At 47.9% G+C, this 15,501-nt stretch overlaps 1 pseudogene; it reads right to left on the bottom strand.

Annotated features, from left to right (window-relative positions):
• Positions 1–7,921: 7,921 nt before the first annotated feature.
• LOC118703710 lies at positions 7,922–9,931 on the bottom strand (annotated as a pseudogene).
• Positions 9,932–15,501: the final 5,570 nt, after the last annotated feature.

The following is a 15,501-nucleotide window of genomic DNA, read 5'->3' on the forward strand; positions in this document are numbered from 1 at the left end:
CCTCTTCTTGACCTTCTGGTGCCCCTATTATGTGGTTGCTTCATTTCAAAACTCTCTTAAACTCTCCTCCTGCTTTTTAATTTGTTTTTTCCAATTGCTTTTAGATTGGATGTGTTTTACTTTCCTGTCTTCTAACTCATTGACTCAGTACTCTGCTCTTTCTAGTCTACTGTTGAAACCATCCATTGTGTTTTTTAGTTTAGCTATATCATTTTTCATTTCCTCATGATTCTTACATATGTTGTTGATTTTCTCATCCAACTGGTTTAGGAACTTTATGACCCTTACTCTGAGTTCTTTCTCTAATATATTGCTTGCCTCCATTTCATTTACTTCCTTTTCTGATGGTTTCTCCTTTTATTTCCTTGGGAGGTTGTTTCTTTGTCTCCCATTTTTACTGTCTCTTTCTGGCCCTGGGCACCCTGCTTTGGGTTTGAGAGGTTGAGGACCCTATCAGGCCAATGTCCAGAAATTGTTAGCCCAGAGGCTCAGTCTGCCTTGAGTTTCATGCCTTTACCATCTCTGCTCTGAGTTGTATTCCCTTCTCCCACGGATCTGATCCCTCAGTTGCCCACTTTAGATGCTCAGGGTGGTGGGAACATGTACACAGTTCCCTGATTTGTGACTTTCTGTGAGGACCCAGAGCCCTCTGGCATACAATTCACTGTGCAGCACCAGCACCCATGGCAGGGTGGCACTCCAGGTCCCCCTGGCAACACACTTGCAGTGCTGTCCTGTGGCCCCTGGATGGGCACACCAGCTTGCTCCTGGTTGCCTGGCAGGGGCATCTGCTGTGTTGCTCAGGGTATTGTCTGCAGAACTGTCCCAGAGGCCAGGGTGGAGTGGATGTGGATTGTTCTGGGTCACATAGTCAGAGCTCTCTCCTGTGGCTTGGAGTGGGGCACACAACTCTCTTGTCTTAAAAAAAAAAACTTTTCTAAAGTTGTATAATGATTTCTTTTTCTTCCCTTTATTATGGAAAAATTGAATGCAAACCTTTCCCCCTCATATCCTGAGAGGGTTTGAAGACTCAATCTTTCTTGCCCTTGAGGAAAGAAAAATTATTTTTCCATTTGCTAGTGAGTTGGTCTCAAGGCTTAATTTGCCATCAAGGTCTTGTGAAAGAGTCCAGCCAGTGTGACTCAGTGGTTGAGTGTCAAACTGTGAACCAGGAGGTCATGGTTCGATTCCCAGTCGGGGGACATGCCCAGGTTTCAGGCTCGATCCCCACTAGGGGGCATGCAAGAGGCAGCCAATCAATTATTCTCTCTCATCATTGACGTTTCTCTCTCTCCTCCTCCTCCCTTTCTCTCTGAAATCAATATATATATTAAAGATCTTGTGAAAGAGTAGGGTACAGGTTTGAAGAGAGAGAAGATAAGAAATGCCTCAGTTAGAGACAGGAAGTAAGCAGATTTTCATCCAGGATGCTCTGATAGAGCCAAATTGAATGCCAATTACAAGTTGGTAAGCAGCCACTTCCTGAAGCCCCTATTGCCCTTCAATGCCCAGTCCTCCCTTGACCATCCCCAAATTCTAGCAATTAAAGAATTAATGCCTGTTGAGACAGGGGACTTCCAACAAGGTTCCAACAAGCCTATCCTGTTTCTTGCCTGTAAAGAACTGATTAAATCTTTTTAATGTTGTCCCTGCACTTGTCCTGGGGAAAGGGGAGGATAAAGGGTAGGGAGCAGTGTAGGAACTGACCCAAACAAGTCCCAGGCTCCCTACACTGGGATCGTGGTTAATATCAACTTCATTTCTTCTGCTTCCTCCCAACCTGATTAACCTTGAGTCCTCCCCACCTTACTTCCAATGGGCCCACAACCTCTCATAGTTAGTCAGCCTAATCCTACAATGAGTAGAGCAGCCCACACTGGTAATGGCTAACACCGCTCCTGAATCATGTGGACTTGGTCCCAACCACGGCTGACCGCCATACTCAACACATGACCTCATATTATCCTCCTCCTTCTGCCCAAAGCACAGTTTTCCCCAATGCACATATGAAGAGATGAGCTCAGGCAGGGAAGGAGCTCACCCCAATTCACAGGGCGGTCGGGAAGGGCAGAAGTCAAATGCCCCAGTGCCATTTTATGATCTTGATAAGCCCAGAACATTCTTAGTTTTGGAGACTCCACTACATGCCACCAAACACGAACATGCACATGTCTCTACAGAATAAATGCAATGGACCAGTAACCACAAGCTTTATGTTGCAGTTGGTTAGTGGACACAGTTATGTTTTGGAGTGAGTTAGTAAACATCTGTTCTTTTCAATTTGGCAGCTCCCTTTTCCTATTTTAAAAAAATATATTTTATTGATTTTTTTATAGAGATGAAGGTAGAGGGAAAGAGAGTTAGAAACATCAATGAGAGAGACACATCGATCAGCTGCCTCCTGCACACCTCCCACTGGGGATGTGCCCACAACCAAGATATATCCCCCTGACTGGAATCGAACCTGGGACCCTTAGACCCCGCGGCCCCCTCTCCCACCTCCCAGTCCGCAGGCCAACACTCTATCCACCGAGCCAAACCAGGTAGGGCTTCCTTTTCCTGTTTGAGAGCAAGAATACTGTTCCAGACTCCGACACCTTTGTAAGATCTACTGTGATGTAATACTGAAAGGCTACAATAGGCTGAAACCCTGGTATTCTCACTCTATGACCTCCCCTCAATATGATCTCCATTTTACACACAAGAAAACCACACAAAGTCTTCCTCTGGGTGCAGAGGACTATGACTCACAGAGGCTGAAGGAAAAGAACGTGAGCGTATTATGGTGACTTCATTACTCTGGAAAACACCTGCTCCGGAAGACAAAGGATGGAAATAACCTTCCTCTTCCACTTCGGAAAAGTCCATTTAGAAAAACCACATGACTCTCCAGCAGGTAACAAGCACCAAATAACCGCTGAAGCTCCAAGACGCTTCAAAACCCTTACCTCGCATGACAACTCCTACATCACTGTGACTTACAATCCTGAACTGTAGAACGCGATCTTGACTCAACCCGAGTTAAGTCCTGCATCAAAAGGCTCCCCTTACAAGAGCCCCCTGAAACTCAAGACCTCAGCCTGGCCCTTTCCGCCGCCACTCAGGAACTCTTTCGAGACCCTGCTCTCCCTGAACAAGAGAAGCAACAAACTCAGTTTTGTCTCAGCAGCCGGTTGTTTGGGTGGTATTTTCAGGGAGCCAGCCGCTGACAAGGGGAACAGGAGCCAACAGTGGGCAGAGCCCACCAGGGTGAATGCAGCGCTGGAGTACATCAGGAGGAGCAGGGCACACATGTCAGCGAGGCAGCCTGCAGTGTCTGCTGCAGAAACCAAGTTCCTTCAGGGTTAGGTGCCTTGCCCAAGGTCCCTCAGACAGTGGGCAGAGGGCCTGTGAGGAGGAGGCAGAGGGCCTGTGAGGAAGGAGGAGGCAGAGGGCCCGTGAGGAGGAGGCAGGTTCCGGGACCCCTCTCCCTGGCTTCCTGGGCGCAGGGCCGGGCCCTCTCCGGCTCCTCCCTCCTCGGTCTCCTGGGCGCTGCTGCCTCGGGGTGACTCAGGCGGAAGCTCCTGAGCCTCGTCCCTCTCGCACTCATCCCGCCGGGCTCAGCACCAGGGAAAACTAAGCCAATTGCGCGGTGATTAATTAGCTCCGACAATTAACGACCTAGACTTCCCTGGATCGCCGGCCGGCGGAAGTGCGGTCACTGCGCGAGGGAGGCCAGGGAGGCGGAGGGCGAGCTGCCTCCAGCCACAGGAGCTGCCGGGTGCGGGTCATGGACGAAAAGCTGCGTGGGCTCCGCGACTACGAGGGGATCGGAGGGCCGAGAGCCTGGCGTTCCAGACCAGAGCCCTGCAGTGAGGACATCCCCTTCCTCCTCCTCCCGCGCCTCGAGACCCAGGCAGAGGGAGGAACGCAGAGCCCAGCGGCTCCTGCCTTTGGCTGCTCGCTGCCTGCGTGTGAGCCAGTGTCTGTCGCCCCCCGGTGGCCGTTGTGAGGAACTACAGCCGGCCTTGGTTCTGCCCAGTGAGCCCCGTTCCTCCTCTTCGCCTGGAGTTCGCCAGCCCCTCAGTCAGCAAAGTATGCCCGGCTGGTGTGGCTCAATGGGTGAGCGTGGACCTGTGACCCAGGAGGTCACGGTTCGATCCCCGGTCAGGCACATGCCCATGTTGCAGACTCGGCCCCCAGGCAGCTGAGCAATGATTCTCATCATTGATGTTTCTCTCTCTCCCTCTCCCTTCCTCTCTGAAATCAAAAAACTTTTTTTTTTTTTTTTTTTTAGAAGTGAGGTATGAACTAGGCATGCAAGGAGACAACAGTGTGCTGGAACCAGCTTGTCAGGAGTCGCTAGAACTCAGATTAACTTTTCAGAATTTTGCAAGCTGGATGTTAAATACATTCATTATCTCTTTATTTTTTTATTGAATTTATTGGGGCGACATACAGGTTCCAACTCAATAAGACATCATCTGCACTCTGCATCCTGCTCCATCGCCCAAAGGAAAGTCTCTCCCTCCCCATTTTCCTTACCCTTTGCCCACCTCCCCCCAACTCCCACCTCCTTTCCCGCTGGCTACCACCACACTGTTGTCTGTGTCTGTGTGTAATGAATATGTCTTTTGGTGAATCCCTTCACCTTCTTGCATCTAGTCCCTCAACCTCTGCTCCCTCTGACAGCTGTCAGTCTGTTCCATGCATCCATGCCTCTGTTTCTGTTTTGTTCTTCAGTTCATTTTGTGCATTAGATTCCACATACAGGTGAGATCATATGGTATTTGACTTTCTCTGACTGGCTTGTTTCATTTAGCATAGTAATCTCCAGGTCCATCCATGCTGCTGCAAAAGGTAAGATTTCCTTCTTTTTAAAAAAATATATATTTGTATTGATTTTAGAGAGAGAGGAAGGGAGAGGAGAGAGAAGCATCCATGTGATTGGTTGCCTCCCATGCCCTGACCAGGAATCGAACCTGCAACTTTTCAGCGCACAGAAGGATGCTCAACCAACTGAGCCACACCAGCCAGTGTCTCCCTTCTCTTTTTTACATCCACGCAGTATTCCATGGTGTAAATGTATCACAGCTTTTTTTTATCTCCCATCTCCTGCTGGGCACTTGGGCTGTTTCCAGAGCCTTGGCTATTAACACAGGAGTGCATATATTCTTTCTGATGGGTGTTTGGGGTTTCTTAGGATGTATTCTCAGAAGGGGGATCCCTGGGTCAAAAGGCAGTTTCGTTTTTAATTTTTGAGGAAACTTCATGTTGTCCCCACAGAGGCTGCACCAGTCTGCATTCCCACCAACAGTGCACATGCCATATCCTTCTTGCCATATCCTCACCAGCACTATCTTTTTAAAGCCATTGTTAAAAATTGAATTACATAAGCCTACAATTAAGTTATATTAAAAGCAAGGGTAGAAAATGTTCAAAATTCATCACTTCCTAATTATCTTGCTACATTTTACTATTATCTACATTCTTGAGATGGTTGTGTCTGTTATAGCTCTATGCTGGAAATACTATATAATGGTGTGGTGTGGTGCATTTATTTCCAGTGCTATAGTCAGTGACCATGTTTGTAGCTTGACATGATGGGAATATTTACACCATAAAAACTGGCAACCTCACCAAAGCCAGTTTGCTGCAGTGGATAGTCAGCCTGCAGACTGAAAGGTCCCAGGTTCGATTCCAGTCAAGAGCACATCCCCAGCTGATCTATGTTTCTCTCTCAGTGTTTCTAACTCTCTATCTCTCTCCCTTTCTCTCTGTAAAAAATCAATAAAATATATATTTTTTTTAATTGGCAACCTCTAGAAACCACTCCCTGCCTGCACAGATTCCGTTGTTAAACAGTCACCAGCACCGGCACCGGCTGAGTCGGCCGGTGGTTTGGGTGGAGCTCTTAGTTAAGCAGTAGCCCCTCCCACCGGCACAGGCCCTGGCCAGGTGCTCAATAAAAGTTTGAGGAAGGGAGGGAGGGAGGGAGGGATGGAGGGAGGAAATGATGTGTTAAGCAGGGCCCTCTGTCAGTTTACTTAAGCCAGCTTGCTTAGCCCTGCCTGCCCCTGACTGTGACTTTCGCCTGCCCTTTTTCTCTCTCACTCCCCCAACAGCCCTCATTGACAGGTCTTGAATGCCAACCACTGGAGGAGTCCCTGGGGAGGGTCCACTACAGGAGTGTGAGTCCCAGGTGACATAATCCAGACTTTGCTTTAGGATGAGAACCAGACCTGGATGCAGGACAAGTTGAGGAGAAGGAGGAACAGAAACAGGGAGACGACTCAACACTGTTCATTCGAGACTTTGCTCAGCACTCACCGTGTGTCAGACCTGCGCAGGGATGGGGCTGTCTAGCTTAATTTAAACCACAATCCATGGCTCCAGGGAGTTCAGTTTTATGGGGTGAGAGGTAGTAAACAATTACCACAAAGGTAATAAGTGGATTGAAAAAGGCAGGTCACAGTGTCAATGGGTGAGTCATTCCCGATGGAGGAGGCAAGGAAGCTGTGGCCCAGCCCCGACAAGTGGGGCTTGTAGGCAGAGGAAAGTTGTCAAAAGAAGAGTGATGATCCCAGGCAAAGGCCCGGGATTAGAGCCCAGTGCATGAATTTGTGCATGGGTGGGGTCCGGCCATCCTGGCCAGGGGGAGGGGACATGGGCAGTTGGCCGGCCTGCCTGCTGGTCGAACTCCTGGTCCAGGGGTCAATGTGTATATTAGCCTTTTATTATATAGGATATACACTGAGTGGCCAGATTATTATGCATTCAGAGATAATAATAATCTGGCCACTAAGTGTATATGAACCCAATATTGGAGCACCTAAGTATATAAAGTAAATATTAACAAAACTGAAAGGGAGAAATTAGCAGCAATACAATTATAGTACAGGACTTCAATATTCCACCTTCAACAATGAATAGATCATCCAGCCAGAAAATCAATAAGGAAATAGTGGACTTGAATAACACTATAGACCAAATAAACTTGACACTCATATATGGAACATTCCATCCAAAAGCAGCAGAATAGACATTCTTTACAATGCATCTGGAGCATTCTCTAGGATGGATAATATGTTAGACCACAAAACAAGTAAATTTAAGAAGCTTGAAATCATATCAAGTATTTTCTCTGTCCACAATGTGGTGGAATTAGAAATCCACAATAAGAGAAAATTCTATAAATATGTAGAAACTAAACCGTAGGCTCCTGAACAACCAATGAGTCAAAGAATAAAATCGAGAACTCAAAAAGTATCTTGAGACAAATAAAATGGAAAAGCACACACCAAGACTAATGCAGTAAAAACAGTTCTAAGAAAAAAGTTGACAGTGAAAAGCATTAAGAGAGAAAAAAAAAATCTCAAACAAATGACCTGAAAAGAAGAAAAGTTGCAAGGATCAAAGTTAGCAGAAGGAAACAAATAGAGTAGAAATAAATGAAATAGAGACTAAAAAGACAATAGAAAAGTTCAACATTTTCTCATTTCAAATATTTTTATCTTTGAAAAATAAAATTGACAAACATTTTGCTAGACTAACCAAAATGAGAAAGGACCTGAATAAATAAAATTATGAATGATGCCACATAAATACAAAGAATTATAAGAGATGCTATGAACAACTACATGCCAACAAATTGTGTAATCTAGAAAAAATGAATAAATTCCTAGAAACAATCAAACTACCAAGACCAAATCATAAAGAAATAGAAAATATGAATGAATGAATGAATGAATGACAAGAAGACTGAAGCAGTACTACTACTACTAATAATAATTTTGAAAACTCCCAATAAGGAAAAGCCTAGTGCAAAAAGGCATAATGGGGAAATTCTACCAAACATTTACAGAAGAATTAACATGAATCTGTGTGAAATTATTCCAAAAAATTGAAGAGGAGGTAACACTTCCAAACTTTTTTTTTCCCGTGTGGAAAAGAGGTACCTTTATTTGAATAGAACAAATATACCAGCCCAAGGGCAAATGCTTGTAGCTCTGCCCAGAGGTGGTGGCGGGGCCCTGGCCCTCAGCAGAATTCACAGCAGCCCAGAAGGCAAGGCTCCCAAGCCCTTCACAGCATTATCTAAGTTCGAACATTCAGCCTGCACAGGGCCAGAGAGCTGCACCAGCCTCAGGAGCCCACCAGGTGGGGGAGCCGAGGAACCAAGCACAGCTCCTGGGCGTTGTATACCCGCCCTCAAGCAGCAGCATGTGGCACTGAGAGGCGCTGAACTAGTATGATGGGTCCCAAGGCACAGCCTCTGCCCACCCTCACAAGCCTGGGGCTACTGAAGTCTTTAAGCCAAAAGACCTCGCTCCAAAAATCCAGGCTTGGCCAGGAAACCCAGGGCCCGGCGAGGATAGGGAGGACTCCGTTGGGCCTCAGTGAGTCAAGCTGAGGAGCCCAAGCCTAAACCCAGATTCATGCCTTCAAGCTACTCAGCTGGAACCGGGCCTCCTCAGACATGCCGAACTGTTCCAGGGGGTCCTGGCCAGTCATCTCTGGCTCTCATTCCTGTAGAAGATGAGGCTCCTGCGCATGAACTCGTAGCTGGCTCCATTAAGAGCTCCCATCCACGCCCACCACTGCTCCGCGCTGTGGCACTCAAAGTGACACTTCCTCTCCGGGCCCTCCTCCAAGCCGCTGCCCTTCTTGGGGCCTCTCATGCTGGGTTCGGCTGCCAGCTCAGCCGGCTGCCGGGACAGGGCCTGCAGTTCCTTCTCGTTGCAGCGCGTGGTGGCCCAGGACCCAGAATGCTGAGTGCGGGCTGCAGCGCCCTCCCGGAAGCATTTCCAAAGCTCAATACTTCCAAACTCATTTTACACGGCTAGCATTACCCTCACACCAAAGCCAGATAAGGACACTCTACGAAAATAAAATTGCAGGCTTATCTCCTTGAACAAATAAAATGCAAAGACTAACAAATAACCAGTAAACCAAATTCAACAGTACATTAAAAGGATCACACGCTATGACAAAATGAAATTTTTCCCTGGGATACAAATAAACATTCTATTAACAGAATGAAGAATAAGAATTATCTGATCTTCTCGATCTATCTATCTATATATATAAGGCTAAGTGACCTACCATCCATCCATCCGACCATCCAACCGACCGGTATATATGATGTGTACTGGCAATCCTATCTAATAAAGAGATAATATGCTAATCGACCATCACACCCTTACAAAGATGACAGCACCTATAGCCAATAAGGAGGGAATATGCTAATTGACTGCCATGCCCTCAAATATGGCGGCACCCACAGCCACAAGATGGCGGTGCCCTGTCTCCTCAGTCCCGCTGGGGTGGCAGGCCCACAGCACAGCCAGATCCACCCCCAGGTGAGCCTGCCTCCAGACTCCCCCAGTCCTCTCAGCCCCCCAGCCTCCCAGGGTCAGCCTGAGGTGCAGGCAAGCCTCGGATGGCAGCTGAACAAATGCCCAGGGCTGCCCCAGATGCAGGTAACCAGGGCCGGCTGAGGCTTGCATTGCTGGCAGTGGCAGCAGCAGAGGTGTGTTGGGGGCGTCGCCTTCCCCTGATTGCTGGGTCACCTCCCATCCCTGAGGCTCCCGGACTGGGAGAGGGGGCAGGCAGGCTGAGGGACCACCCCCTCCAGTGCATGGATTATCCTGCACCAGGCCTCTAGTTTAAAAATAAACATTGACTCACGCATGTGTGATACCTATAAAGCTCTTATTGGTGCCAATCGCACACATGTGTTTCTCAAAGCTCAAATATTAACAGGATCTGTGGAAGGAGAGGTTGTTCTGATTCCAAGAATTGATTTTTCCCCGTCTGACACTGGCCTCCCATTTAATTAATTCGATGACAGTTTCCCGTGATGCCAGCATTTGCGATGACTATTAATAAATCACAAGGACAAACTCTAGACAGAGTAGGAATATCCCTACCTGAACCCATGTTCAGACATGGTCAGTTATATGTTGTTTTCTCTCGAGTTTGAAGAGTGTGTGACATTAAAGTTAAAATTGTAAATGCTTCATGACAAGGGAAATTAGTCAAGCACTCTGAAAGTGTTTTTACTCTTATTGTAGTAGTCAGGGGAATATTAGAATAAGTTTAATCAATTTATCAGTCTTTTTTTTATCAATGTTGTTTTTATATCAGGTTTTTGTTTATATTTTATGTCTTTGTTGTTGTTATATCATGTTATTGTTTATCAATCAATTTATATATCATTTTCATATAAATTTTATCTCTGACACTTCTATTATAAAGGGAAAATAGTGATATTAAAATATTTCTTTTAATTAATTTCCTTCCAATGTGCAAAAATCTGTGCACCAGGCCACTAGTTATTTATAATAGCCAAGATATGGAAGCAACCTAAGTGACCCTCAGTAGAAGAATAAAGAAAAAGTGGTACATATATACAATAGAATATAACTTAGCCTTATAAAAAAAAGAATGAAACCTGCCATCTGCAACAACATGGATATATCTAGAGGGTATTGTGTTGAGTGAAATAAGTCAGACAGAGATAATTGCTGTATGATTTCACTCGTATGTGGAATCTGAAAAAAATAACACCAAAATAAATGAACAAACAAAATAGAATCAAACTCATAGGTACAGAGAACATTGCCAAATGCGAGGGAGATGGATGAAAAGGGGAAAGGATTAAGAAGTACAAGTTGGCCGGTGTTGCTAAGTGGTTAGACGTTAGAGTATTGGCCCCCGCACCCTGAAGGATCACAAGTTCAATTTCCTGGGCTGCAGGTTTGTTCTCTGACTCCTGTTGGCGGGGGAGGGGGGGCGGTTGTGCCAGAGACAACCAATTGCTGTTTCACATCAATGTTTCTTTCTCTCCCCATCTCCCACTCTCCCTCCCACTCTTTCTAAAAACAATGGGAATCCCATAAACATAACACAGGGTCACAGAAACCGGTTTGGCTCAGTGGATAGAGCATCGGCCTTCGGACTGAAAGGTCCCGGGTTTGATTCCTGTCAAGGGCATGTACCTTGGTTGCTGGCACACCCCCGGTGGGGGTGTGCAAGAGGCAGCTGATTGATGATTCTCTCTCATCGATGTTTCTAATTCTATCCCTCTCTCTTTCTCTCTGTAAAAAATCAATAAAATATTTTTTTTTAACTGGGAAAATAGAAAATATCCTTGGATGAGGATTTTAAAATAAATAAATAAGGCACAAATTGGGCTCTGGACAAGTGGTACACTTGTTTGGAACATTATCCCGTACACCAAAAGGTTGTGGGTTCAATTCCTGGCCAGGGTACATACCTAGGTTGTGGTTTGATCCCCAGTTAGGGTGCCTACGAAAGTCGAAAGACTAACTTCTCTCTCACATCAATGTTTCTCTCTCTCCCTTTCTCTCTCTCTCTCTAGATTAAAAAATAGTACAAATTGGCCGAAGCCGGTTTGGCTCAGTGGTGGAGCGTCGGTCTGTGGACTGAAAAGTCCCGGGTTCAATTCTGGTCAGGGGCATGTACATTGGTTGCGGGCATATCCCCGCTAGGGGGTGTGCAAGAGGCAGCTGGTCGATGTTTCTCTCTTATCGACGTTCTAGCTCTCTATCTCTCTCCCTTCCTCTCTGTAAAAAATCAATAAAATATATATTTTTTAAAATAGTACAAATTGGTATTACAAAATAGTCATGGGGATGTAGAGTATAGCATAGGAAATATAATTAATAATATTGTAATAATTGTGCATGGTAGCCAGTTTGGCTCGGTGCAGAGTGTCGCTCTTCAGATTGAAGGGTCCCGGGTTCGGTTCCAGTCCAGGGCCCGAACCTTTATTGCAGGCTCGACCTGCAGCCCTGGTCGGGGCTTATGTGGGGAGGCAGTCAATGTATCTCTCTCACATTGGTGTTTCTCTCTTTGTGTCTCTCCCCCTCCCTTCTGCTCTCTCTAAAAATCAATGGAAAAATAATTGCCTTTGTTGTTGTTCATTTCTTTGTACTTAGCCAGATTTTCCAATTCTCCACAAGGTCAATTCCATTAGAAAATATCACTTTCTTTTCTCTTCTTCTCTGCTGCATCCCTCCTTGAGATGCCCACTTCTCTTCTCTCTAGAATGCCCCTTTAGATGTCATCCTTGGAATTTTATTTGTCTTTATCCTGGCCTAAACTTTCTGTTGGAGAGATAAATTGATTTGTTGCTGATGCATTCATCGTTGTTTCTTAAACGTGTCCTCACTGGAGACTGAACCCACAACCTTGGTGTATTGGGACAATACTCTAACCACCTGAGCTACCTGGCCAGGCCCTTCTCTCCTGGTTTAAATTCCTTATGCCCTCGGTCTGTTGGCTTCCTCTTTCTTCATTTGCATCTTGTTTTGGTGGAGCACATCATTCAGCAGTTTCATCACACTGAAAAGAGGCGATGGCAGAGGGCATGGTGAGGACAATGTCAGCATTCCTGTCTCTGTGTCATTCCAGAATCTCCCTTTACCAGCATCCTGGAGATTCCCTTCCCTTCTTTTCTGTGTCCCGTCTGTTTTCCTCAGCCACATTTCCTGCTTTCTTGGTTTATTCCTTCTTTCGTCAGAAAACATCTTTCCTCTAAGTGGCTTCCCAAGAATGGCGCATGGGAGGTCAATTTTTTTGATACCTCTCATGTCTTAGAGTGTCTTTGCTTCACTCTACACGATGTTCCTAAAGATGGATTGCAGCATCTTTCCCTCCTCTTCCTTTCTGTAAACAAACTCTGTGCTGTGGCCACGTGGTGGCCATGTGACCAGCCTGGGTCAGTCACAGGGCCAGGAGTCAAGCTGGGCCAGTGAATGCCCTTCCCTGAGACTGTTCTTTTTGAAGGAACAATCTTACTGCAGACAGAGGCAGGGGAGCTCCGGCCCCCTTAGCTGGCATTCCTTAAAGAAGGGACTCTAGCGGCAGCCATGTTCCCAGCTCCGGGAGTAATCTTGGGGTGATCTTGAGGTTTACTGCCAGGGAGAGGCAGAGCGTCCTGCGGGTGAGAGGGAGGCTGATAGCACTTTCTGCATCTGGGGACCCACAGGACAGTCCCACAGACTGGGTCCCCCACCGAGGACCAAAGGCCCAATTGACATCCATTGTGCTTCATGAGCCTGAGTCCCTGTCACCTGCTTTTGAAAGAAACCCACACGACTGTGGAGCCACTCCCAGCTCGCCATTGCTGACCATCCCACCACTTTTCTTTCGGATTGCTGCTGTTTGAAATTTCTTTATATTTTTTAAAATATATTTTATTGATTTTTTTTTTTTTTTACAGAGAGGAAGGGATAGAGTGTTAGAAACATCGATGAGAGAGAATCATCGATCAGCTGCCTCCTGCACACCCCCTACTGTGGATGTGCCTACAACCAAGATACATGCCTTTGACCTGATTCGAACCCGGGACCTTTCAGTCCGCAGGCCGACGCTCTATCCACTGAGCCAAACCGGTTTCGGCTCGTTCTGTGTTTTTATGTTTGTTTTGCAAACGTAAGGAACCTGGCCACTAACATCTTTGGCCATAACCCTTTTTCTGTTTTATTCCTTATAGGCTAAACTTCCAGTGGTGAAGTCATTGTGTCAAAGGAAATAAATAATTTTTTTTATTGATTTTTTACAGAGAGGAAGAGAGAGATATAGAGAGTCAGAAACATCGATGAGAGAGAATCATTGATCAGCTGCCTCTTGCACACCCCGGACTGGGGATGTGCCCGCAACCAAGGTACATGACCTTGACCGGAATTGAACCTGGGACCTTTCAGTCCGCAGCCCGACGCTCTATCCACTGAGCCAAACCGGTTTCGGCGGAAATAAATATTTTTAAGAGCTGAAGCCACAGTGGCAAACTGACTTACACAAGGGCTGTGCCAGTCACATGCCCACCAGCTGGCCGTTTCCCAGCAGCCTTGCCTCATAGCATTCCTCTGGCGCTGTGCTCACTCCGTAGAGAACTGGCAAGTCTGCCATGGTGTTAATTTGCATACATTTAACTACTGTGGCTGGACATTTCTCAGTAAACCAAATCGGTTTCCTCTTTGGTGACATGTCTGCATGCTTCGTTCATTTCATCCTTATGGTCTCAGTTTTTCCTTACCAATTTCTTGAGTTCTCTGCTACATTTCCTGTATTTTTTTCCTATGGGTTGCCTTTCTTGTAAACAGTTTTCCTTCCTCTCCCAGAGTTGATCAATGTCCACTTCTATTTCTTTAACTTCTTTAAAACATATTTAAGTGCTTGAATCCCTCTGGATTCCAGTCCTCCTCCTTTGATGGGTGGACTGGGCCAGCCTCCTGCCCGCACCGCACTCTGTGGGCCCCGGGCTCAGCTTGAGGCTGCAGACAGAAGGCCCCGCCGTGTCCCGTTAAATCTGGGGGCTGCTGCTCCTCTAGTCACCGGACTATCTGGCATCCTCCCTTTCTGACCGCATCTTAACTTCTGTTGCTGTGTGATGTTAAGGCAGAGTTGTCCTTAAGAATTGGCTTTAGGGGAGAGGAGGGATGCTGCAGAGAAAACTGAGAAAGGTGCCTGAGAGGAAGCAGTTGGGAAGAATCGGAACCTCAGAAGGGGCGACTGATCGTCAGGTGCCTGGAGAAATGCGGTCCTGGACATTCTGAAACACTGGCCACGGTGATCAGACATTTCCTCCCCACACCTCAAGCTAAGGGCTGTGGCTCACCGTGCTGTTCCCCATCACTGGAACAGTGTCCGGCATCACAGGTGCTCAGAAAACATTTCCGGGAGGAACAAATGAAGGAACAAATGAAGGGACGAATGGACCTGGAATCCTTCCTCACACACACCCCCCCCCCCCCCCCACCCGCTCCTCATTCCCTGCAGCTCCCACAGGGAGCCCGGCTCCTCCAAACCGCCCACCCACGGGCTCCCCCCACGGGTGCGGGGAGGAGCAGGGAGGCAGGGAGGAGGGAGAAGGCGGGCCGGCACCTGCGTGGCCGCCCTGATTGAGGGTGCCAATCCCTGACTGAGGGTGCCTGTCGGAGGGGCAGGGGGGGGAAGGATGCCTGTCGGAGGGGCGGGGGGAAGGGGGCCTGTCGGAGGGGCGGGGGGAAGGGTGCCTGTCGGAGGGGCAGGGGGAAGGGTGCCTGTCAGAGGGGCGGGGGGAAGGGTGCCTGTCGGAGGGGTGGGGGGAAGGGTGCCTGTCGGAGGGGCGGGGGGAAGGGGGCCTGTCGGAGGGGTGGGGGGAAGGGTGCCTGTCGGAGGGGTGGGGGGAAGGGTGCCTGTCGGAGGGGTGGGGTGACAGGCGACAGAGCTCGCCCCGCCCACGCACCTGCCCAGCCGCCCGCAGTGCCGCCGGAGCCCACTAGGGGGCGGAGCCGCGCTGGCCAGGAGCGCCCGCCGAGGCCAAGGTTGCAGCAGGGCTGGCCGCGCCCCCCACTGCCTCCTGCGGCGCCCGCAGCACCCCCAGCCCACACATGCCCATCGCGCTCTGCCTGCGGACCAGCGCCCCCACCCTGACCCCGCGCCACCCCACTCCGACCCCGCTCTGACGTCAGCCCGGCTGCAAAAGCTTCCTCCTCCGCCGCTTCCTCG

The sequence above is a fragment of the Pipistrellus kuhlii genome, unplaced genomic scaffold (assembly GCF_014108245.1).
Source record: "Pipistrellus kuhlii isolate mPipKuh1 unplaced genomic scaffold, mPipKuh1.p scaffold_m20_p_4, whole genome shotgun sequence".
Taxonomy (NCBI): Eukaryota; Metazoa; Chordata; class Mammalia; order Chiroptera; family Vespertilionidae; genus Pipistrellus; species Pipistrellus kuhlii.